This window comes from Scyliorhinus torazame, chromosome 3 (genome assembly GCF_047496885.1).
Source record: "Scyliorhinus torazame isolate Kashiwa2021f chromosome 3, sScyTor2.1, whole genome shotgun sequence".
NCBI classification, from domain to species: domain Eukaryota; kingdom Metazoa; phylum Chordata; class Chondrichthyes; order Carcharhiniformes; family Scyliorhinidae; genus Scyliorhinus; species Scyliorhinus torazame.
Window position 1 is genome coordinate 11,196,069 of NC_092709.1, and position 26,483 is coordinate 11,222,551.

Genomic DNA, 26,483 nt, shown 5'->3' on the forward strand with positions numbered 1-26,483 from the left:
AGGTTCATAGGCCTGAATGTTGCGTGATGCGACCGTAAGTGAAAGCGCTAGTTTTTTGGTCGCCGCGAGGTCGAGCATGGCCCTCTAAGAGGCGTTGGCAGATGTAGTCAGACCCTATGCCCGTAACAAATGCGTCTCTCATTAGCAAATTCGAGTATTCCGCGGCCGAAACGGCCTGACAGCCACAGTCTCTAACTAGGGAGAGCAGGGCGCGCCAGAAATCTTCCACCGACTCACCGGGAAGTTGACGCCGTGTGGCGAGGAGGTGTCTGGCGTAGAGTGTGTTAGTCCGCTGAGCGTAGTTTTCCTTCAGTAGCGCCATGGCCTCTGCGTAGGTCGGCACGTTCTGGACACGTGGAAAGACGTTGGGAGCTCAGCCGCGTGTAAAGGATCTGGAGCTTCTGTGCTTCTGGAATTTCGTAGCCAATGTTCAAAGTCCTTTTTGGCATTGTCTGCTTGCGGATGCAGCTGCAGGTGAACCGGCTTGATGCGGAGGTCCACCTTCTGAAAAACTCAATGTAATAAATTGATGCACGATCAATTACACAAAGACGAGAGTAGGGTGTAATCGAGGCTTTATTACAGTGAGATGTGTGGCCTCCTGCAGCAGCTGATGAAATGGCTGCTGTACTGGGAGCACACATATTTATACTCCGCCTACTGGGCGGAACCAGCAGGCAGGGATCTGCCCCGGTACCTGTAGTACAGGGGCCTTACCGTAAAGCACCTATATCAACATCCTATATATACAGTATATACATCAGTGGTGACTACCACAACCTGAGGCATGAGTCGGGTGAATCAGACGGCGAGGGATTCTGGCATGGCGAGATTCACGTGGGGGCTGATTTTTGTGACTATGTGTGGTTGAATACAGGCCACGATCTCGCCAATGCAGCCTTCGCGAAACACCCCGACAAACACGCCCAAAATTACACTTTGATATTATTCCGCTAAATTGCGCCACAAGTGAACGGGAAGCTGCTGCACAAAGGAATGAGAAATCTTTGAATTGTAGGGCAGACACCCAGTATCTTAAAAAAGGTCTTACACCATCCTCTACATATCTGTCTTGGAAACAAACTCAATACCATTATAAATTGATTGCGATCTAAACACCTTGCTGCCTATAGCGAGGATATGGTTCAGGGGATGATATACAATGCCAGCGAAAAGAAACAAAGTCCTGCATTTATATAGCGTCCTTCACAACTAAGGGTGGTCCCAAAGTGCCTCGAAGCCAACGAAGCACTTTTGAAATGGTGGACAGGATTTTACGGCCCTTCCCGCAGGCGGTGTCTTCCAGTTCTGCCAAGTCGACGCCCTGCCGTAGGTCACCTGGTAGAGGGACTGGTGAGCCACGCAAGTTGCCATTGACTCCGGCGAGAACGGTCGACCCCACCGACAGCCAATAGCTCACTGCCCACCACTGCGGGAAAACCCACTGCGATGTGGGGGGTTGGGGGCGGGGGGTGGGGGTGGGGGGGCTGCAGAGTATCCTGGGCATGGTCACCATAGTAAAGTAGGAAACACAGCTGGCACTTTAGACGCACAGCAAGTTTTCAGAAGTACCAGCGAAGTAAGTGATACAAGCAGTAACTATGAAGGTAAGCAGGCAGGTGCGGCAGGCCCGTAACGAGGCAAATGGTATGCTGACCTTCAGAGGATTCGAGTCCGGGAGCAGGGAGTGTCATAATATACACCAGTATATCATGGTGCAGACACACATACTGATGGACACACAGCAAGACCAATCAACACACACAACATCGCAGCCAATCACCAGTCAGAGCACACTCACTATAAAGACAGAGGGCATCAGTTTTCCCGCTCATTCGGGATGCAGCCTCTCAGAAGGACAGAGCTTACAGCTTACAGCACAGATCTTCACCATGTGCTGAGTGCATAGACTGCAGGACAGGCAGAGGTCTTTAGTTTAATCTAACATCGTGTTAACCCACAGTGAAAGTATGTTCAACAGTTTCTAGCTTAATAAAATAGTGTTGTATTATTTTAAGTGTTGGTGGCCTGTATGTGTTCCACGGATCCAGAGCACCCAACACATCAGGGAGGTCTTGCTGCAATTATACAGGGCCTTGGTGAGACCACACCTGGGATATTGTGAGCAGTTTTGGTCTCCCTACCTGAGGAAGGATGTTCTTGCTGTAGAGGGAATGCAGCGAAGGTTTACCAGACTGATTCCTGGGATTGGAGGACGAGGAGAGATTGAATCAGTTCGGATTGCATTCGCTGGAGTTCAGAGGAATGAGGGGGGGGGGATCTCATAGAAACCTAGAAAATTCTAACAGGGTTAGATAGGACAGATGCAATATGGATCTTCCCGATGGTGGGTGTGTCCATAACCAGGGGTCACAGTCTGAGGATATGGTGTAGACCATTTAGGACAGAGATGAGGAAACATTTCTTCACCCAGTGAGCGGTGGGCCTGTGGAATTCCCTACCACAGAAAGTAATTGAGGCCTAAACATTGCGGGATTTTCCATCGGCGGGATCCTCCGCTTCTCCGGCAGCGCACTCACGCCTGCGGGTTTCTTGACAGCGTGGGGTAGTCGGCCGCAATGGGAATTCCCATTGGCCGGCTGCGGGAATGGAGAATCCCACTACCGGCAGTGGTGCGGCCTGCCGGAAAACGGGGCTGGCGGGATGGAAAATCCCGCCCTGTGTTTTTTCAAGAAGCAGACATAGCACTTGGGGTGAAGGGGATCGAAAGATATGGGAGGAAGGCAGGATTCGGCTTTTGAGTTGGATAATCAGCCATGATCATATTGAATGTTGGAGCAGGCTCGAAGGGCCGAATGGCCTCCTCCTGCTCCTATTCTCTATGTTTCTATGTGGTGGCATGCCTCCACTTCTTATACCCTGATGTTCTTCCTCTAAAAACAAAGGAACTCACTAAGATTATGATCCAAAATAAACATGATCATTGAAGTAAAGAGCGCTTGAAAATTTCCGGCAGAAAAGCATCTTGACAAGAGAAAATTACTCTGAAAGTTGCAATATTTCAAAGTGTACCAGTATCAAAACAATAGAACTGATTTATTAAAAGCAGAATTAATTGGAAGGAAAGATAAAAAAAGGTCTCAGTAACACTGGAAGATCTATCTCTTTCAGCATCCTTAATTTGTTTCATTCTAAGTAAACAACCTCTGCTGTTTTAAGCCATCATTTATATTCCACCCATGCTTTTCGAATTCACTGTATCCGATTACATTCCTACTGTGAGGATAAAAATTCCAGATTGTTTTTTGATGAACTTCATCAGTGAAATTCATATTGACATTTGTTTTAGTTGAATGTTGTGATTTTCAATAACCTTCAGGACTGAGATGTCATCTCAGTGTTCGGTAAACTTGTTTGGAAACAAGGGTTTTATTTCTTCCCTGTCGAGGTGCTTGAGATCCGCACATTCGCCTCATAGTGAAACGTGAGAATATTTGACTTTGATTCAATTTCCATTAAAACCCCCAGCAGAAAATGGCTGGAAATGTACAGCAGGCCGGTCAACATTAGCCTTGCCAACTCTATTTGCCCGCACTCCTGGACATTTTTGTCCACTAAGTCGCTTACTACCAGCATGCGGGAGATTATACTTTGATTCCTGGATTCTCCAAGACGACCATGGAAGGCTGGTAAACCGATTGAGAGTCAATGCGCAGAACGGACAGGCTAACATTTCAGAATGTCACACATTGGAATCCGCTGCCTTGATTGATTGATTGATTGTCACATGTACTGAAGTACAGTGAAAAGTATTTTTCTGCAGCCAAGTACGTGCGTACGTACATAGTAGACAAAAAGAATAATTGACAAAGTACATCGACAAATAAGTAATTGGTTACAGTGCGGAACAAGGGCCAAACAAAGCAAATACATGAACAAGAGCAGCATAGGGCGTCGTGAATAGTGTTCTTATAGGGAGGGAGCGTCGTTGAGGAGTCTTGTAGCTGTGGGGAAGAAGCTGTTCCTATGTCTGGATGTGTGGGTCTTCAGACTTCTGTACCTTCTGCCTGATGGAAGAAGGCAATGCCTGGGTGGGAGGGGTCTCTGATAATGCTGCCTGCCTTCCTGAGGCAGCGGGAGGTGTAGACAGAATCAATGTGAGGGTGGCAAGCTTGTGTGAGGCATTGGGCTGAGTTCACCATACTCTGCAGTTTCTTGTGATCTTGGGCCGAGCAGTTGCCATACCAGGCTGTGATGCAGCCGGATAGGATGCTCTCTATGGCTCTCTATGGTAGAAGTTTGTGAGAGTCGATGCAGACATGCCAAATTACTTTAGCTTCCATAGGAAGTTGAGAAGTTGTTGGGCTTTCTTGACTTCATCATCAATTGTATGTGGATCGTTTGTTTTCACTCAATGGTGGAGCGAACTCTGGAGATCTTTGAACATTCTTGGTCATATGCACGGTCAGCTGAAGATATATCTGTGTGAGCCGGGTTCCACTCCCAGTATTGGCTCTTGTCCAATGAGAGTGCAGATTGGGGAATTGTACTGGGCACCCTCAATTTGTGACTTCTTCTTATTTCCTGGCCTTTCATTTTGCTGAAAGGGCAAGTAGGAATCCAGTGTGCTGCCTGCTGCTTCCCATTCTGCAACCCCCGCTCCTGTGGATAAGCTATCTGGGGTGGGAAAGGATCTTGCCCTCTTGCTTCCAGCTGTAGAATCTGTGGCCTTTGCCTAAGTATTGGATACAACAGTTCAATGAATATCAGGAAGGAGGAAAGTGGATTTGTAACCTGTGAGCATGGATGAAAATTAGGGAGGATCAAAGATGTGAGTGAGCACTCTGAGCAAAGCTGTAATTCTCTCTTTCACCATCTGCACTGTAAAGCGTGAGACGCTTGGGAACTGAATGGTCTCGACAATGGGACCAATGACACTGTCGTGATCATGGGTGCATTGGGGAACAATGGAATGATAGGAAGCCCTGAGTTGAGCTTCCAACTCTATAACCTCTCCATCGCAAAGACTACCTTCTCTCGCCTCTGCAGCATCGGCCATTTGGTTGGCCCCACCTCATCCCATCTGCTGATCAAACCTGAATCGACGACCTTCCTCATCTCCATTGCAGTGCCCTCCTGGGTGCACCACCCCCCCCAGACTCTGTAAACTGTAGCTCATCGAAAACTCCTCTGTCGGTGTCCTACCCAATGCCAACCATGATTCCGTGCTTCTCACCTCTGCTGAGGTCATGCAACCCATCAAGTAGACACTTAACTCTGGCTCCTGGGAAAATAGAAAACTGTGTAGACGAGCCCATACCCGGCAGGAACTTGTTTCAAGATGAGCATGTTCACAATTAATGTCTTGCAAGTCCCAATTAATCTCCTGGAAGCATGCATTTTAAAGTCAGGTGTATATGTGCTAATTGTGTGTGGTATCAATCATTATCCAAAGTATAATATATAGAGATAAATGTCATCTCAGTGCTGATATTGCAGAAATTCAGGTGAATAAAATAAATTTACAGGACAGGTTGAAGGAAAGACTTGCATTTATAAAGTGTCTTCCACAACACCTGCCAACCAAAGACGCACTTTGGAAGTATAGTCACAGTTGTAATGGACGAAAAGTGAAAGGTAATTTACGTAGCAAGTTCACATGACCAGAAATAAGACAATCTGCTGGTGATATTTGTTGAGGGATAAATATTGGCCCTGGATGTTGGGGAGAGCACCAAGCAACCTTTAACATCCACCTGAGCTCACAGTTGAATGTCTCAATTGCAAGGTGGCACCTCTGACAGTGCAGCACTCCTTCAGTGTGGCATTGGAATGTCAGCCTAGATTTTGTGCTGAAGTCTGTGTAACGGGACTTGAACCGATGATCTTCTGTCGCCGTGGCATGACTGATACACATTGAGTCACAGCAGACACTCGCGAATGCCTGAGTTGTTTGATTAGAAACAGTGGAGGGAGGACATCTTCTGAACATATGAAATAGGAGCAGATGTAGGCATTCAGCCCCCCGAGCCTGATCCGCCATTTGAAAAGATCATGGGGGCGATTCTCCGAACCCCACGCCGAGCCGGAGAATCGCCGCAACCGAGCCACGATACCCCGACGCCGGCGCGCGATCCCCCGAGGTGCAGCGAATCGCCGCCATTTGCACCGGCGCGTTTGGCGCGGCGCTGGCCGCAGGCCGCTGGAATCGGCAGGGCCGCCGATTCTCCGGCCCGGATGGGCACAGCGGCCGCGCCGATACGACAGAGTCCCGTCGGCGCTGTTCACCCCTGGTCGCTGCCGGCGCCGTTCACCCCAGGTTCTGGGCGAATGGTCGGGGGCGGCCTGTGGGGGGGGGGGGGGGAGGGGGGGGGGGTGCTCCTTCACCGGGGGCGGGGGGTGGGGGCCTCCGATGGGGTCTGGCCCGCGATCGGGTCACACTGATCGGCGGGCCGGCCTCTCCCACCTCGGGCCTACTTTCTGCCCGACTACATGTTGAGTCGGGGCTGGCGCACTAAAGAAGTCCCCCGCGCATGTGCAGGTTGGCGCGGTGCCCATTTGGCGCCGCTAAAGGAGGGTGGAGCGGCGTGAACCGCTCCAGCGCCATGCTGGCCCCCTGTGGGGGGGCCCGGTTCGCGCTGTCGGGAAACTCGACGGCGTTCGTGACGGCGCAAACACTTGGGCTCCATATTGGAGAATCCCCCCCCCATAGCTGATCTGTTTGCGTTTCCAATTCCACATTCCCACCTACCCCCGATAATCTTTGATTCCTTCGTCAAACAAGAATCTATCTACCTCCACCTTAAAAATAGCCCCCCTCCCCTGCCTCCACCACCTTCTGAGGCAGAGAGTTCCGAAGTCGCTCAGCCTGCTGAGAGAAAATAAATTCTCCGCATCGCTGTCCTAGGAGGACGACCCCTAATTTTAAAGCAGTGCCCCCTAGTCCTGGGCTCACCCACAAGAGGAAACATCCTTTTCATGTCCACCTTGTCAATACCATTCAGGATCTTGTATAATTCAATCAAGTCACCCCTCACTCTTCTAAACTCCAGTGGGAACAAGCCCAGTCTGTCCGAACTCTCCTCATAAGACAACCTGTTCATTCCGGGTATCAATCCAGTAAACCTCCTCTGAACCACCTCCAACATATTTACATCCTTCCTTAAATAAGGAGAACAACAGTATTTGAGATGTGGAATGCCCTGTATAACTGAAGCATTACATCCTGTTCATTATTAATTGCTTCAATGATGTGCTTTGACTAAACGAAACAAAATGGATGAATGTATGAACCTCAAGGGGTTAATAGTCTGTACGAATCAGCCAAAGCCGGTCTGCCTCCCTAACCACTGAGTTTAAGTGACGGTTATTATTTCAAAGTATTGACAGACCGCTTGAAGAGCAGATAATCCTCAGAGGGTACAGAAGCAACCATTTTGCCGTTTCGCTCTAAATCCTGTCGCTCGGCCTTACCCCCTCCTGGTGCCGGGTAATAATGACAATATTTCCTTCGCATTTGGGTAAATGGCTTCCAATCAGGCCGCCTGCGGTGAGGGCCTAGTGCTTTTCCTGATCTGAGGAGCAAGAGAGTACAGCCGTCCTTATCTCTACGCTTCACTCCATCTGCCCTCAGCGGGAGGGGGGGTTCTTCATCTAATCGCTTCCAGTGGGGCAACAAACAAAGTGTCTGGGGGGAAATAGATAGACGCAACGCCAGAGGATGCCGGGAATTGACCGAGCTGTGTGTTGTGCTGCAGAAGATTTGATGTGTTCTCCAGTTCAAAGAGAGAAGCCTTTAAATCAGAGGCTAGCGCTTAATTATACAAATTCAGTGATCAAAGTTATTAGGGCTGCTGTAAAATGGGAGGGGGGGGGGCTTTAATTGAATGGATCAGCCCTATCTTTGTACAAAAAAAAAAGTATTCAATTCTCCAGGAGGGATAAATTGTGACCGCTGTTTACCGAACTGGCGGCTTTATGCGGGCGTTAATGAATAAGAAAGAAACAGAAAAGAAACAATAAATGTATATTTCAAGCTGTGTTTTAGCTTGAAAATAAAATTAAACGTCACGTTGATTTACTACATCTTTTCAAGTTGTCAAGTTTTCCAAAGGATCTCACAGCTCGCTTCTTTTAATCCACAGAGCAAATGTTTTATCTACAAACTCCTTTCCTGTATTAAGCTGAGGACTGGCTCCCCTTTCATTTTCCTCTGAGCCTCATTAATAATCCCTCTTTGAATTTTGAAGTGACGATGCTGTTGTCGCCCGTCTTACACCGCCGCTCAGAAAACCTGACACCCTCCAGGGAAAAGTTGCCCCTTCGGCCTCCCCACCTTGATCACCAGCTTGATTCCGGGGATGGCGGGACTGACGTATGAGGAGAGATTGACTGGTTTAGGATTGTTCTCGCTGGAATTCAGACGAATGAGGGGGGGATCTTATAGAGACTCATAAAATTCTAACAGGACCGCGCAGGGTGGATTCAGGGAGGATGTTTCCGATAGTGGGGGTGTCCAGAACCAGGGGTCACAGTCTGAGGATTCGGGATAGACCATTTAGGACAGAGATGAGGGGATATTTCTTCACCCAAAGAGTGGTGAGCTTGTGGAATTTGTTACCACGCGAAGTGGTTGAGGCTAATTCATTGATTCTGTGATTGACTGCATTCAAGAGTCGGCAAGATATGGCACTTGAGGTGAATGGGATCAAGGGTTATGGGGAGAAAGCAGGATTAGGCTACTGAATTAGACTCCCAGCCATAATCGTGCCGAATAGCGGAGCAGGCTCGAAGGGCTGAATGGCCTCCTCCTGCTCCTATCTTCTATGTCTCTATGTTTGTATTCACTCCCTCCACTACTAGTACATGGTGGCTGCATTGTCTGCCATCCACAAGGTGCATTGCAGCAACTTCCCAATCCTCCTTTGATAGCACCTTCCAAAGCCCAGGACCTCCAGGACAAGGGAAACAGGCACATGGGAATAAGACCACCTGGAAGTTCCCCTCCAAGCCACACGCCATCCTGACTTGGAAATATATCGGCGCTCCTTCACTTGTCGCAAACTCCCGGAACTCCCTGTACCTACACCACATGGACTGCAGCGGTCCAAGAAGGTAGCTCACCATCACCCCCTCAAGGGCAATTAGGGGCGGGCAACAAAGGCTGTCCGAGCCAGCGCCACCCGCATCCCGTGAATGAATTTTTAAAAAATGTTTACTTTCACAGATCTGACCTCGTTGCGAAAGGGAAAAGTGACATTTGTGTCGTTTTATAAAATCTGGCAGCACATCAGCAGTTGCTGTCACTTGCAGACATTGTGGTTCTGGTCAACACTTTAAAACAAATGAAATGCAGAAACCAGCGAACATCAGACTCCGCAAACCAGCGTGAGATTGAATAAGAGCGGAGATTGATTTTGGAATTTCAAAACCCATTTTAAACCCAACATTGAGGGGCTAGGCCGACGCCGGAGGGATTTCCGCCCCGCCAGCTGGCGGAAATGGCGTTTGTTGCCCCGCCAGCTGGCGCGGAAATTCGGCGCATGCGCGGGAGCGTCAGCGGCCGCTGTCAGTTTCCCCGCGCATGCGCGGGAGCGTCAGCGGCCGCTGAAAGTTTCCCGCGCATGCGCAGTGGGCGGAGTCTCTTCCGCCTCCGCCATGGTGTTGGCCGTAGCGGAGGCGGAAGGGAAAGAGTGCCCCCACGGCACAGGCCCGCCCGCGGATCGGTGGGCCCCGATCGCGGGCCAGGCCACCGTGGGGGCACCCCCCGGGGTCAGATCGCCCCGCGCCCCCCCCCCCCCCCAGGACCCCGGAGCCCGCCCACGCCGCCTGGTCCCGCCGGTAAATACCAGGTTTGATTTACGTCGGCGGGACAGGCAATTCCTGGGCGGGACTTCGGCCCATCCGGGCCGGAGAATCTAGCGGGGGGTCCCGCCAACCGGCGCGGCTGGATTCCCGCCCCCGCCCAATCTCCGGGAGCGGAGACTTCGGCGGGGGCGGGGGCGGGATTCACGGCGGCCAATGGCCATTCTCCGACCCGGCGGGGGGTCGGAGAATGACGCCCAAGATATCGAGACATTGGTTAAGTTGCATAAAACAATTGAGCAGGATGACGACAAAACAGACTATGGACACGATTCATCTAAATGGGAACAAAGTCCCATAGCGAGCGGGTTTAGCCGCGTATTTCCCGGCGCTCGCAGTGCAGAGAAACGCAAGGCTATAAAACGCCACTAACGTTAAATAAAGGGCCTCAGCGGGGAACGTGCGGCCGACGCCGCACATGGCCTCCGTTTCTACAACAAGGAGCTCCGCTCGCCGGAGCTGCTCAGTATGGCAAGAGATTGGGAAGCCTTTAAAAATGGAGTCCCAATCTCCGAGGCCTCCAGCGTGACCCCCAACCCACTCCAAGCCCCAAAGCACTATGGGTGGGTCCCTGGACCCCCCCCCCCAACATCCACGCAGGGCACCCCCGGCCCGATTGGCAGCACACATGAAAAGCAAGCCTGGCACCTTGGCAGTGCCAACCTGGCAAACTGGCTGTGCCCCAGGTGCTCCGGTGGCACCTTCAGTACCAGCGTACCATCCTGCCCAAAGGGCATCCACCTGGGAGCTTCCGGTCCCCTGACGAGTGCCATTCCATCTGGTCCCTGTTTGTGGAGACCAGTCCTGCATGGCGCTCGCCCGAGGTCTCCGCGGTGAAGGGGATCGATCCCAACGCCTGGGGTGCCTCAGGGATCTGCATACACTCTGACCTGGAAATTGAAGGCTTGGTAACACATGTTCGGGAGTTTGCCCGCGTGGCAGATTAAATGTGGTTCTTGAAGTTAAATCTGTGAATTTGAATGTCGCTCTTTCAGCCTGAGGTGTGACATTGACGATAAGGATAAATATGGGAATATTCCGGATTGTGCTTTGGCATTCGCTGGAACGGATATGTCCGCAGTCCAGAGAATTGTGTCGTTTAATCCAGCGGGTGATGCCAGCACCTTCAGCGTGATATGGAAAGGGCGGCTGGTAGTGTTTGAAGAACATGCTGACAGTCACGGTCTGCGTTTGGACAGGACCACAACGGGGCAGGGAGCTCAGAGATGGGCGCCTTCTTCCTGTTCAAGGCGGGTGCTTTGGTGGGGAAGCCAGTGCGGGACATGGGGGAAAAGGAGGATTGTAAACGTGCAGGGAAAGCTTTCCTCGTTGATATCAAAACCCTCATTCCAAAGACATGTTTTGTGTCAACTGAGGCAGAAACAGAGGCACAGGCCTATTCGAGGCAGGCTTTGGATGGGCACAATGATGTTGCGGTGGACCTGAATAACCAAATAATGGATCAGGTCGTCCCAACATTGAAAGTCAGATAAGTTGATGGAAGAGCTGCGGGAAAGGTTTCGCTGTTGAAATCGCTGAACAGCGGTTGGAGTCAGCAGATGGTTCTGGTTAAAGCACCGTGTGTCTTTGAGTGGCCTGTGAACGAAGGCGACCTCGGAGGACAAGGGAGGCCAGGTTATTCGCTTTCCCATCTTGAGGTTTCGCTGCCTGCATCCGAAGGTCACTGAGAGGAAGCCAGAACATCTATTAAATCCCACGAGCCAGAGATGAAATAATTACCTAAAGTTTGGCACCGAACCCAGAGCAAGGACTGTGGTGAAAATAACTGCAAATTGGGACATAAGTGTTGAACATACTGTTATTTTCACCGCAGTGCCCAGCTTTAGGAAATTCCGAACAATATAATTGATGCATCTGTGCCGAGTGGATGCAGCTGGTCGCTGACAATTAAGTGTCGCGTGGGGAAGGAGTTAATGAAGGGACCAGTGTTTGCATACACAAGATTCCCTTCTTTGAAATCGCACTGTTGCATCTTGAAGGCTTAAGACACCAGGGGGTTCGCACCACTTCCCAATCCTGGTGATGTGACCAATAATTGATGTGCAAGGATGAAGAAGGAGGTTTGGATTTGCCAACCCATTTACAGATTATCACAATCAGCACTTATTTTCCGCATTACTTGCTCACTCTGCATTATTAGCCCATTCGTCAGGTGGTGTTTGTTCAGACGTGTGCTACCCCTGTAGAAAGGAATGAAAACCCTTAACGCACCTTGAAATAGTTGCAATTGGAAATAAGAAGCGTTATATCTTCATTGTGCAGCTGAGTGAGTTAACGTCCCTACCCTGTGTCTAGGACGAGCCAGGGATTGAACCCTAGTCAGTGCGCAGTCAGACCAATTTGACGCAGGCGTGGAACCCCTACAATTGCAGAAGGAGGCCATTTGGCCCATCAAGTCTGCATTGACCCTCCAAAAGAGCACCTTACCCAGGCCCACTCCCCCTCCCTATCCCTGTAACCCCACCTAACCTTTGGACACTAAGGGGCAATTTAGCAGCGTCAATCCACCTAACCTGCACATCTTTGGACTGTGGGAGGAAACTGGAGCACCCGGAGGAAACCCACGCAGACACAGGGAGAACGAGCAGACTCCACACAGACTGTCACCCGAGAGAGGAATTGAACACGGGCCCTGGCACTGTGAGGCAGCAGTGCTAACCGCTGTGCCACCGTGCCGCCCTTGTCTGTAGTCATCAAGTGGAACTTCGATTAGACTGTGCTGTGAGCAAGCTGTCCAGGCTCACACATGAAGAACAGTCACTTGGGTCAAGAAACAATGTGTGGGCCAGCGCTGGTAGAAACAGATGTTAATATGATGGATTTTCAGATGGGAGATGAACTTCAGGCAAAGAAACAGCAAACTTGCATTTTATGTTGCGCCTGTCACATCCTTAAGTTATCTCCCGTGCACCCAACTGGACAAAACTCGGGATAAATGGGAGGAAGAGCTCGAGATGGAAATAGGGTGGGGACGTTGGCCAAAGCACTGTGCAGGGCCAACTCCACCTGCTCATGCATTGAACGTGGTGCACAGAGCGCACTTGACCAGAACCCGGAGGTGGAGGACCAGTGTGAACGGTGCCAGGGAAGCCCGACCAACCACGCCACAGGTTCTGTTCATGCCCCAGACTTGTCGGGTTCTGGACAACCTTCTTCGAGGCGATGTCCAAGGTTGTGGGGGTGAGGGTGGAGTGTGCCCAAAAGTGGCAGTCATCGGGTTAGCGGACCAGCCAGAAATATGTATGGGGAAGAGGGCCGCCGCCCTTGCCTTTGTTTCTCTAATCGCCCGCCGGAGAATCCTGCTCGGCTGGCGGTCAGCAGCATCACCCACAGCTGCAGACTGGCTGTCCGACCTGTAGGACGTTCTCCACCTGGAGAAGATCAAGTTCACCATCCGAGGGTCAGAGGAGGGCTTTCACAAAGCGTAGAGGCCATTCGCCCACTTGTTCCAGGACCTGTTTGAAGCCAACAGTCGATAGAATGGGGGGGAGAGCGGGGTGGGTGTACGGGAGTCAATGGGACCACAGGGAGCAGACAGGAAATGGAGGGGGGGTGGGAAGGGGGGGGGGGGATCGGGGGGCTACCGGGAAAATGAAGGGGAGGCCAGAAAACAACTGACCCAGAGGCCAGAGAGCCTAGAACAAGAATAGAGGAAAAAGGACCCCAAGGGAAGACTGAAAACAGGACATGGGGTGCGGGGGTGGCCCAGCAACAAAGTTGGGGGATGGGGGGAGGGCACTGCCCACTTATAAGTAATGAATAGCTACCCATTGTACAGTGAAGGACCCAGGAAAGGACCCTGAAACAACGTGTGAAGGGGGTGGGTGGGGAACCGGGGGGTATGTGTGGGGGGGGGGGGCACACAAAGGATATTGACATGTATATTGTAATCGGCACAGTTACCCTTACTGTTAGTATCATGTATAATATGTAAAAAAAAATCAATAGAAACATTCAAAAAAAAGTTATCTCAAAGTGTGTTTCAACTAAAAATCGATGTAGAAAGTATTGTGAAATGAAATGAAATGAAAATCGCTTATTGTCACAAGTAGGCTTCAAATGAAGTTACTGTGAAAAGCCCCTAGTCGCCACATTCCGGCGCCTGTTTGGGCAGGCTGGTACAGGAATTGCCCCATGCTGCTAGCCTGCCTTGGTCTGCTTTCAAAGCCAGTGATTTAGCCCTGTGAGGTCCCCACCCTATTTCCATTCTATCGACTGTTGCTTCGAGGGAAAAGATGAGAGTCAATTTGTGCACGGTAAGGTCACTCGAAAGCAATGACGAGAACGGTTAGTTACACAGTGCGATGTTGGTCTGTGCCTTTAAACTGAAATGGGTTTCCAGCGAATCAACAAGCTGCTTTGCAACCTTTCCATCAATGGAAACATTCGGCCAATTCCCTGAGTCAGATTAATGCTGTTGCCACTTCCACACTCGTTGCAGGAGCATAGGAACAGGAGGAGGCCAGTTGACCACCTCGACCCTGTTCTGCCAGCCAATGCGATCATGGTTGATCTCCGGGGTAACTCCGTACACCAACCTTTGATCAGTCAGTAACCCTTAATCACTTCGGTCAACAAAAAACTGTCAATCTCAGATTTAAGATTCACAATTGATTATCGATTGGCATTTGTGGAAGAGACTTCCAGGCTCCAACCACCCTCCGTGTGGAGAAGTGTTGCCTGATTTCAGTCCTGAAAGGTTAGACTCCACATGATTGGGTGACAAAGTCGATCTCCGTCCAGTTGGTGGGAATGTGTTGTGCATCTATATCAAAGTGGTGCAGGGGACGTTCCCCTGATGGTCAGGTCCTGGTCCCAGAAGTAAAATCCCTGCCCTACGTTTTGCTCACATTTATTAAGATGCCACTAACCTACTTAACATTGAAAATTGGAGTTTGCACTTCTTTCTTGTTTTTAGTTTTAATAACCCAGTTTATTTTTAACCGTATTAATCCCCTGTACTCAGCGAAGAGGGAATTAATTGAACTGTTCCCAGATTTTTAGGTTCAAATCTAAACTAGCCAACCAGATCTTCAGAAGCAGCGACATATTTCTTTTTGATATAAAAGGGAGGTTCTCCTCAAAACCTAACTCTTTGTTTTCTGGCCCCCTGATGCATGATCAATTGCACAAAGACGAGAGTTCAATACAACTGAGGCTTTATTACTCTAAGATGTGTGGCCTCCTTCAGCAGCTGGCGAAATGGCTGCTGTATGGGGAGCACACATATTTATACTCCGCCTACTGGGCGGAGCCAGCAGGCAGGGACTAACCCCGTACCTGTAGTACAGGGCCTTACCACACATCTCCTCATATATACAACAGTGGTGATTACCACATTCACCCCCTGTTAAAATTGAGTCCGGCGGGGGTGGCGGAGAACTATATACAGAACACGTTTTAATACACAGAGGCAAAAAAATGTTTTTCTAGTCCAAAACATGGTGCTTTAACAGTCCCGAACCAATTACAGGTTTAGCCGGTCCGGGGCCTTGATCTGACGTTGGGAGCGACGCAGTGGTGGCGGTGATTCCGGTGCCGGTCTGGTCCTCGGTGACTCCGGGAGCATGCCGAAATTCTCCTCATCCTCGGGCGTGGGCAGAGGGAGGACTGATGGTCCCGGGGGGGTTGCTGCTGGGTGCGCCGGGGAGGGGAGGGTGGCGCTGGGCCGGAGGGTGTGTGTGTGGGGAACCTGCTGGTGCCAGGTCCCTGAGGGAGACAGTATCCTGGTGGCTGTCGGGGTACGCCACGTAGGTATACTGGGGGTTAGCCTGGAGTAACTGCACCCTTTCAACCAATCGGTCTGCCTTGTGGGCTCGTACGTGCTTACGGAGGAGTACGGGTCCTGGAGCTGCGAGCCAAGCCGGGAGCGACACCCCGGATGTGGACTTCCTGGGGAAGGCGAAGAGACGTTCATGCGGTGTGTCATTAGTCGCAGTGCATAGGAGCGGCCGAATGGAGTGCATCGGGGAGGATCTCCTGCCAGCGGGAGGCCGGGAGATTTCTGGACCGTAGGACCAGCTGGACGGCCCTCCAGACCGTCCCATTCTCCCTCTCCACCTGCCCGTTTCCCCTGGGGTTGTAGCTGGTCGTCCTGCTGGAGGCGATACCCCTGCTGAGCAGGAACTGACGCAGCTCATCGCTCATGAATGAGGATCACCTGTTGCTGTGGATGTAGGCGGGGAAGTCGAACAGAGCGAAGATGGTGTTGAGGGCTTTGATGACGGTGGCAGACGTCATGTCGGGGCATGGGATGGCGAAGGGGAATCTGGAGTACTCATCGACCACATTGAGAATATACGTGTTATGGTCGGTGGAGGGGAGGGGGCCTTTGAAGTCCACGCTGAGGCGTTCAAAGGGGCGGGTGGCCTTCACCAGGCACGCGCGGTCCGGCTGGTAGAAGTGCGGTTTGCACTCCGCACAGACCTGGCAGTCCCTGGTGATTGTCTGTACTTCCTCAACGGAGTAGGGCAGATTGCGGGCCTTTATGAAATGGTACAACCGTGTGACTCCGGGTGACAAAGGTTGTCGTGCAGAGTCCAGAGACGGTCCACCTGTGCGCTGGCACATGTACCTCGGGATAGGGCATCGGGGGGCTCGTTGAGTTTACCGGGGCGATACAAAATCTCGTAGTTGTAGGTGGAGAGCTCGATCCTCCACCGCATAATTTTATCGTTTTTGATCTTGCCCCTCTGTGTTGTTAAACATGAAGGTTACCGACCGTTGGTCAGTGAGCAGACTGAATCTCCTGCCGGCCAGGTAAAGCCTCCAATGCCGCACAGCTTCAATGATGGCCTGGGCCTCTTTTTCGACGGAGGAGTGTCGAATTTCGGAGGAGTGAAGGGTTCGTGAAAAGAATGCCACGGGCCTGCCTGCCTGGTTGAGGGTGGCGGCCAGAGCGACGTCTGATGCATCGCTCTCCACTTGAAAGGGTAACGTCTCGTCGACTGCGTGCATCGCGGCCTTGGCGATGTCGGCCCTAATACGGTTGAAGGCCTGTTGAGCCTCGGCCGTCAGGGGGAAAAGAATGGACAGGATGAGTGGGCGGGCCTTGTCTGCATAGTTTGGGACCCACTGGGCGTAGTAAGAAAAGAACCCCAGGCAGCGTTTGAGGGCCTTGGGGCAGTGGGGAAGGGGGAGTTCCATGAGGGGGCGCAAGCGGTCAGGATCGGGCCGCAGAACTCCGTTCTGGACCACATAGCCGAGGATGGCTAAGCGGTTTGTGCTGAATATGCACTTCGCCTTGTTATAGGTGAGGTTTCGGAGAGTGGAGGTGTTGAGAAATTTGGCAAGGTTAGCATCATGGTCCTGCTGATCGTGGCCGCAGATGGTGACATTGTCTAGGTACGGGAAAGTGGCCCGCAGCCCGTACCGGTCGACCATTCGGTCCATCTCCTTTTGGAAGACCGAGACCCCGTTGGTGACGCCAAAGGGAACCTTAAGAAAATGGTAGAGGCGGCCATCTGCCTCGAAGGCAGTGTACGGGCGGTCTGTTTTACGGATGGGGAGCTGGTGGTAGGCGGATTTTAGGTCTACAGTTGAGAAGACCCGGTACTGTGCAATCTGATTGACCATATCAGATATGCGTGGGAGGGGGTACGCGTCGAGCTGCGTGTACCGATTGATGGTCTCGCTGTAGTCCACAACCATTCGGTGTTTCTCCCCAGATTTCACCACTACCACTTGGGCTCTCCAGGGGCTGTTGCTGGCCTCGATGATGCCTCCCCGAAGCAGCCGCTGGACCTCGGACCTGATGAAGGTTCTGTTCTGGGTGCTGTACCGTCTGCTCATGGTGGCGCCGGGTTTGCAATCCGGGGTTAGGTTTGCGAATAGGGAAGGTGGGTCGACCTTTAGGGTCACGAGGCCGCATACAGTGAGGGGTGGTAGGGGCCCGCCGAATTTCAATGTTAGGCTCTGGAGGTTACACTGGAAGTCCAGGCTGAGTAGCAGGGCAGCGCAGAGGTTGGGGAGGATGTAGAGGCGGAAGCCGCTGAATTCTATGCCCTGGATCTTGAGCGTGGCTGTACAGTACCCCCTGATCGCCACGGAGTGTGACCCGGAGGCCAGGGAGAGTCTCTGATTGGCGGTGACCCCCGCATGCATTCCAGCATAGTGTCCCATCGATTCCCTGAGGTGGTGGAGGTGGGGACGGGACAGGGGTAGTACACTGGCGTAGTGAGCGCTGGCTGACGCCCAGTCCCTGGGCCAAGTCCACCCCCCCCACGTCCTTCCATTCCCCCTCTTCCCCCCCCCCCCCCCCCCCCACGCCCCCTCTGCGGCCAGCCCAGACCAATCCAGCCCTCACACCCTTCTGACAGAGCACCGAGGCAGGTTGTAACAGGTATTTAATATGACAGCATATATACTGATTTGTGCCCTGGCCCCTATCGCTAAACTGTGCCCTGCACCTGTGCCAACTTAACTGGTGTCGGCCTTTGTGGCCTTATAGGCCCGAACGCAATGCCTAGGTGAATCCCCAGACAATACATCAGGAACGGAGGTGGCCTGCTGTGATTCCCGTCCTGTGACCTGGCTCCCCGTTGGCGGCCGCCCTCTGGTGTGACCGGGCCTGGCTGCTGTTCGGGTGACCTGGGGGGGGGCGTGGTGCTGCCCTGTTTTGCCCACTGTCCATGTGATGCGACAGGGGCAGGAGGGGGGAGAGGGGGGGCCCCGGGGAGGGGGGGTCCCCGGCTGCACCTGCATCATCTGACCCTGGCAGGTCCCCGATGTCCTCACCATCGTGTCAACGCCCTCGGTGATCCTCCTCAGTGACTGGGACATGCTCTGCGGTGACTCGGCAATGCTCACCTGCGGCTGGGACGTACTCCGAAACGCCTCAACCATTTGCATCTGAGAGCGGTACATGTCCCGCAGAACCTCATCAAGGTTGGCCTGGTACTGGGTCACATCCCCCAGCGCGTCGGACATTCTGCCGAGATCCTCAGCCATGGCCGTCACCGACCGAGCCACGCCATGGACACCTTCACCAATGTTGCTGACGTTGTGCGCCAGGCTCCCCACTGCGGTCGCCATCCTAGCAGCGTTCGCCTTGGTGCCACGCATTGCCGGCGACATCTCCTGTACCCGTAGCCTCTGGGACTCCTCCAATGGCCATGGACCTGCTGGAGTGACGCTGACATCTCCCTCTGAATGTCCCGGCTGTTCCCGAACGTCTCCATCAGCTCCGGGTAACCCTGTTCCAGAGGCTCAGCATCTGACTGGGACCCACGTGGGCCCTGGGATCCAGCAGACCTCCGACTGCTGTGTCGCCTGGGGGTTCCTGCCTCCGCCTTACGTGCATTGGCAACTTTGTGCTGGTCACCAGAATATGCTCCAGAAGTCTGTCCACTAAATCTTCCCACCGAGATGTGTGTATCTGCGCTGGTGGAAGGTGGGGATGACAGCTGTGACGCATCGACTGTTTCACCCTCGGAGCTCTCCTCCAAGGTGGTCTCATGGGAGGTGGGGGCCTGGGGCCATCCCGGATGGGCCGGCTCCGTCGGGGGTATAAACACGTGGTCGGTGGGAGGGATGGGTCAGTTTGTGAGACGCTCATAACTCACATGTGACAGTCCATCAGGGTGGGGCCCGGTGGACCATCAAATCTGCAGCTTGCGCTGACCTCCGCCTTGGTGACTGCTCTGTCCATGGCCACTCCCGTCACCTCCAGGGCCTGTTCCTCAAGGTCGTGAGGATCCTAATGTCCGGCACCCCTCTGCTAGTCTGGATCCTCTCCGGGCGATTGTGGGGGAGCTTCTCCTGTGGAGACACAGAGAGGGCATCGTTAGCCACAGGTGTGGGTCACAGTGCTTGAGCGGGTGCTGTGAAGAGAGGGTTCAGGTGATGGGAGGGTTGGGGTGAAGGGAGGGGGGTGTGAAGGGTGGTTTGGGGAGCAGATGGAGGGCTGGGGTGGGAGGTTAGCGAGGGGGGGTGGTGGCAAGGAGTGGGGGTGGGGTGTCAATTCACCCGTGCTGCGCCGTGTAGGTCGCACTGCAGGCCTGTCCTCCTGGTCGTCTTGCCCGAGCTGACGGTCGCTGCCACTTCATCCCAGGTGGCACTCGCTGCCCTGCGGCTCACCCTCTGGGACCCTCGGCGGAACAGGACATCCCTCCCGGCCCCCACCACATCTAGGAGCCTCCCCAGGTCTGCATCCCCGAATCGGGGTGTCGGTCATCCTGGTCCCATGGCTGCGAGCTGAATGGGGTTGGCTGTGCAAGTGCTGTTTAAATGCTGCTCGACCTTGTTAGGGGGGGGGGGGGGGGGGTGGCGGGGGGGCGTGCTGGCGAGCGCAGTCTCGGAGAATCGGCTGGCGAGCCTTCATTTGGGGCGTGAAGCCTGCGGGGCAAGTGGACCAATTAAGTGTTGAATATTGCCAGCCTGGCTGGGCCGAGCTCGTGGCAATTCCCGCTCGCTACAACACTCAGAAACCATCCGGAGAATCGCGTCCTTCATCTCAGGAACAGAGAATCCGGCTGACCGTGTTCAGGGGGAGAATTAAAAGATGAATACTTATTTGAAAAATCCCATTCTAAACCTTGTTTGATCACAGAGGGCATGCTGTCTCATTAATCAGATATTGCATCAACGTGTAGTCACCGGTTTTGGCTGGAGTCTATCTTTTCTACTTGGTGTGTTTTTCCTCCTAGTCTGTCTCCGTCCAATGACACTGATACAGAAAGGCATTTTAATTGCAGAACATTCCAGCATCATCACTTTATGATGGGTTTATTGCCACCTTGTACTCGTCAGGGCCTGGTGTTGTCAGGGCTCCAGATGATAAATTATCAGCAGAGCTTGGGGAGACAGTGCCATTTTAACTGAAGCAATTAAGTACCTCTTTTTTTATAGTAATTCTTCAGTACAATTCCATTCATCACACCATCTCAGTGATTTTAGCCAGATTTTACACTGCTGATTAGCTTATTACTGGGGTTAATTGGTGACATTAACTGACAAGAATTACTATTCAGGTATCAAATGGCACTATTCTGCTTCCTCTAATCTGGAGTGCAGCTCACATGAATTCACTGAAACTCTATGCATAAATGTCCGTGATTTCTTGCTACAGACCGTACAATATGTTTCCCCATTATTTCCACAAATTGTCCTGTAACGTTATTCACGCCATTTGGCACACGCAAGCCAGTGTTAACTCCTTGCAGCAACTTCACTCTCCCAGGTCAGAGTCGATGGACAGTGTCCAGCTTCCAAGTGAGGAACCTCACAACTCCAACGCACAAACTTTCCGTTTATGCCTCTCCCCTCTATCAAACTAAAGCCAAGATGAACTATTTTAAAAAAGTCGTTTTGCAACTTTATATAGTTCTTTATATACGATGCTTTATACAGTTCTGCATCTAGGTCCCTCTAGTGGTTAATTCAGACATAACATTAACCCTTACAGTTCTGTACATTTCTCATAATGTCACATTAGTGTCAATTAACGCTGCAATGAAGATACTGTGAAAATCCCCTGTGAAAACTGGGTTAAGTGGTGATTATTGGTTTCTCGCTATGATCTCGCCAATGGGAGCGAGTCGCTTCGATCGCAAACCCGGCCCGGTTCTCAGTTTAACGGCCTTGTCGTGCTCTCACTTCAGTGCAACACGGCCATTAAATCACACCCCACATATTGAAAACTATTCCAACGGACTAAAATGGCCGATTGCCATTTGTGACAATGTGGACAGAAGTCCTCTGGCAGCAGCGGGAATGTGGAGGGTTTCCCGCTGCAATGGCCGGAGGTAAGACATGTTGTGTTCTGCGATCCCATCATTGCAACGACAGACACAGAGCATGTAGTTGTTTAACTGGAACAATGATTTATTGTCAAACTCGTGGAAAGATAACTAACAGATTACTATACAGATAATATCATCATAGAATTTACAGTGCAGAAGGAGGCCATTCGGCCCATCGAGTCTGCACCGGCTCTTGGAAAGAGCGCCCTACCCAAGGTCAACACCTCCACCTTATCCCCATAACCCAGTAAACCCACCCAACACTAAGGGCAATTTTGGACACTAAGGGCAATTTAGCATGGCCAATCCACCTAACCTGCACATCTTTGGACTGTGGGAGGAAACCAGAGCACCCGGAGGAAACCCACGCACACACGGGGAGGACATGCAGACTCCGCACAGACAGTGAGCCAAGCCGGAATCGAACCTGGGACCCTGGAGCTGTGAAGCAATTGTGCTATCCACATGGCTACCATGCTACCGTAAAGTTACTTGAATTCTCTGGGAGCTACTGTAAGTGCGACTATCCTGTTGTACATCCTACTACCAACTGGCGGGTCCCTCCACTCACATGATGGATGACTGATGCCACCTGTTGGCCGGAGGCCATACCGATAGTTACGTGCATTGATATGCAACTATATACATTTATACAACCATATACATTTATATGTGCATGCATATCAGCACAAGACACGTCATACCATCCAGCCCTATTAGGTAACCAGGTGTTACGCACTGTATACCGTGGCAGGACTAACTGGCCGCCATATTGAAAATGCGCCCAACATCACTGGCCCACTGTTGAAGAAAGAAGATGGATCTCCAGGAACGTTCTGAGGCTGGAATGTGAACCCCCTCGGTGATACTGAATCTGGAAGATCCACCTGTATATGCTCCGCCGTGGTATTCCGGGGTCCAGGGCTGCCGGAGGTCTCCATCGTGAACTCCGGAGGCAGCCCCAGGCGTTGTTCAGGTGATTCCCGACATCTGCACGCCACATTCCAAACGTGTTTCACACCGGCGTGTTTTCCTGCCGGCACTGCAGAGAATCAGGCATGGGGGTGGGGGTGGATGGGGGAGCGGGGGGGGGGGGGGGGGGGCGGTGGTGAGGGGGTGTCAGGCTTTCATCTGCATTTCACTAGCGGGATGTAAATGAGTTTCGTGCTGGCTCTCAGCAAGTTTCCTGATCTGTCACGGCAGGTACCGGCGGAAGATCCCGCTGGAGATTTACGCCAACTTAATAATGAATTTTGGGCCTCCCGCCAAATTATCCCCCATCCCACCCATCGTTTAATCTGCTGGCGTGGGCTTGGAAGAATCTCACCTAGTGAGTCCCACCCTTATCCTCACCCAAATATCAAACTCCTGCTCAAAGTTCTTGTGGAGAAGGGTCCAATCGAGTTCAGGAACTAACTTGTCCTGCGATTGAGGGATTTGAATCTTTTCCCTTTGTCAAGTATCCTTAAAATGTCACTCAAGATTAGTATCAGGAGTTCTTTTCATCAGAGCCTTCTGGATAGGTAGACATCACTGAAGGTCAGTCGTTTCTTCTCTGCCGATAGCTCAATGGTAGGGTTGAAAGGTCCTCTCGTAAAGTGGCTGGGCTCCATTAGAAATGGCACTCCACAGAGAAATCCAAGACAGATCCATCCAGAATCCCCGATGGTGGCAGTCTTCCATGAAACCTTATTCCTTCCCTGTTCATTTTTTTCCTGTAATGTAGGGCTGGATTCTCCAGGTACCCCAGCCGTGTGTTTCTCGGTGCCACTCCGCTCGCTGGCGAAGGGATCCTCTCTTCCCGCTGCTTGTCAACGGGGTTTCCCATTAAAGCTGCCCACACCGCCGGGAAAGACATGGGTGGGGTGCACTCCAGTGGGAAAAGAGGATCCCAGATACATCCAATTCTATCTTTGCCCTTCTTCCCGCACATCGTTTGGTTGGGATGTTAATTCAACGCAAATTGTTCACATTAAAACAGTGACTACACTTCAAAGGTATGGGCTTTAAAGTGCTTTGGACCATCCTGAGGGAGTGAAAGGTGCATAGATAAAGGTTCTTTCCTCCTCTCTGTCCTCACTAAGCCACAACAGTTAATCCTTCTAAAAGTAGCTCCTTCTTGTCCCTTCCTCCGGCTCCTGTAAGGCCAGGAAATGAAGAAAAGCCCAAATGGACAAACAGGTTGCATCCTCCAAATTCAAAGTGAAAACATTTGTGCGCAATCAAACCCACCTTCCAAATGTTTCTGATTCTACGAGTCCCTTCTGTCCCTCTTTTTCCTTCTTTCCCACTTGAGACTTCACGTGTGGGATTCTCCGATCGACGCCGCCGAAATCACGTTCGGATCGGCCGGAGAATCCATTTTTACGCCGAAATCGGGGGGGGGGGGGGTGGGGTGACGTTGTTTTTCTGATGCTCCGCCCACTCAAAAACGGCGTACTCAAGGAGTACACTGCAGGCTGTTGGGACAGCCTCAGTACGTTACCTACCTGAGGCCCTCCCCCCATGCTCCGTCCCCAATGGGCCGACTTCCCGACGGCGTGGAACGCTTGTCCTCTCACTTTTCTGACCTTTTGGTCGTAAGACCAGACGGACCCTGCGGACATAGCCGCAGAATCGGAGAATCCAGCCCCACTTCTTTTCCACCGAGCTGGACTCAGTACAGGACAGAAAGAGGCCATTTGCCCCATCGGGTCTCCTCTGGCTCTTTCCAAGATCAATCCAGTTATTCCCGCTCCTCCGATTTTTCCTCTTTTCTCTGCATCTTCTTCACGTGTTCTTCTAGTTCCCTTTCGAAAGCTATTATTGAATTGGTTTCCTATTGTCCGAACGTGTTCCAAATTTAGTGAGATTGGTCAAACACTCATCTAATTTCAGATACCAAAGATATAGCCATAGTATTAACAATAGCAATTAGTAATCGAGGAAGTAAAATACAGTTCCCAATAAAAGCAAGCACACGCTCCATTCCTGAGCCCGTATCATGCTATCTTGATTGGTCGTTTGCTGAATTCGTCAGGTTGATTGTCCAATCCACTGCCCCCAACAGGGTGCGTGAGTCACATTTAAGGAAATTGTGGAATGTGCGACCAGAGGCTCTCCAAGATGTGTTCACTACCATGCACTGGGTACACCTGATTGCGGAATAACCACCAGTTAGTTTCCCATTTTATCATTGCTCAGAGTAGGAAATTAGCTTCCACTTAAGGTACAGTGTAGTCCCTGGTCAGAAAAGGCCAGGCACGTCCGGAGCAGAGTGAACCATCCTCTACCCTGCGAACCCCAACAGGCTTTAAGCCCGACCTCTCTTCAAGGTTTTCTTTGTGAAAATTAGGTTTCGGCCCTGGTTCGGTGGGTAGTCCTCTGAGCTCTTTGTCAGAAAGCTAGCTGTTTAAGACCCCTTCCAGAGATTTAAGCACTAATCTAGTTCGATCCCTCGTGTCGTACTGACGGAGCGCTGCATTGTCTGTCATGTCAGATGTTAAACCAGAATGCTGGCTGCCCTCTTGGATAGAAGGAATGGATCCCATAGCACCATTTCAAATGTTCTCTCCAGAGTCCTGGTCAATATTAATCCCTCAAAAAACAGATTTCCCCGTTCTTCTCTTGTGCTGTCTTTGGGAGCTTGCTGTGCGTAAATTAGCTGCTGTACTAAACTGCATTACAATGGTGACCACAATTCAAAAGTGCTATTAGCTGTCAAGTGCTTGTGGGACATCCTCAAAGTTGTGAAAGTGCTATTTCCTTAAGTGGCCCAGCGATAAGAATTTCTCTGGTCACTCCAGAGTGTGCCATTTCCTTCTCGGTATTCCTGGAGAAACTTTAGCCATGTTCTGAGAAGATTGAGAGTGACAATTAATGCCAGACTGTGAAGGATTTCATGCTGTGTGTTTGTGCCCACTGGAAATTAGGTTGAAACTGCCTAAAGTCAGTTTTGCCTAGCAACCGAGAGATGGTGGAAGCTTTGATTCCATCAACATATCCTGAATTCAAAACCCAGAGCCCAGAGGTGAAAGGCAACACGTTAACCCATTGTATTAACTAATTCAAGGTGCATAAACTGATTCCCGTTTTGACCAATACCCCTGCAAAGTAAGCCTGAGGGTATGTCTACATTAATAATATTTATCACTGCTTTTATGGGGCTTGGTTTTCTCCGATGAGCTATTTTTACATTTGTCGTTGTTATATTTGCCATTTCCTCTTGTTTTCCTAGACGGTGGTCATTTTTTATTATGCCATCCGAATGAGTATTTTAAGAGACACTTAATGAGTAAATGTTATTTATGGTCCTTTCTTCATCCAAAAAAATGCCTCGGTAAACAACAAGGTTTCAGACTTCCCTGGTAAAATGAGGTCACATTATTGATTCTAAGGTGTCCACTGTGTCTCGTCCTGAAGACAGGAGCTCTGAGCTACTCCAGCAGTGCACTGTGACCAGGGTGGTGAGGCACGATCAATTGAACAAAGACTGGAGTTGGATACAACTGAGGCTTTATTGCTCTAAGATGTGTGGCCTCCCACAGCAGCTGGCGAAATGGCTGCTGAATGGAGGACACGCATATTTATATTCCGCCTATGGGTAAGATATTCTTGTTCTATGGGTAAGATGGGTATAGAGGGTTATGGGCCAAGTGCGGGCAACTGGGACTAGCTTAATGGTAAAAACTGGGAGGCATGGACTGGTTGGGCCGAAGGGCCTGTTTCCATGCTGTAAACTTCTAACTTCTACTGGGTGGAGCCAGCAGGCAGGGACTACCGACGAACCTGTAGTACAGGTCCTACCTTACATCACCTAATATAGGTGCAACAGTGGTTTACCACATTCACCCCCTGTTAAAATTGAGTCCGGCGGGGGTGGTGGTGACCTATATACAGCAATGAATTTATATTTAC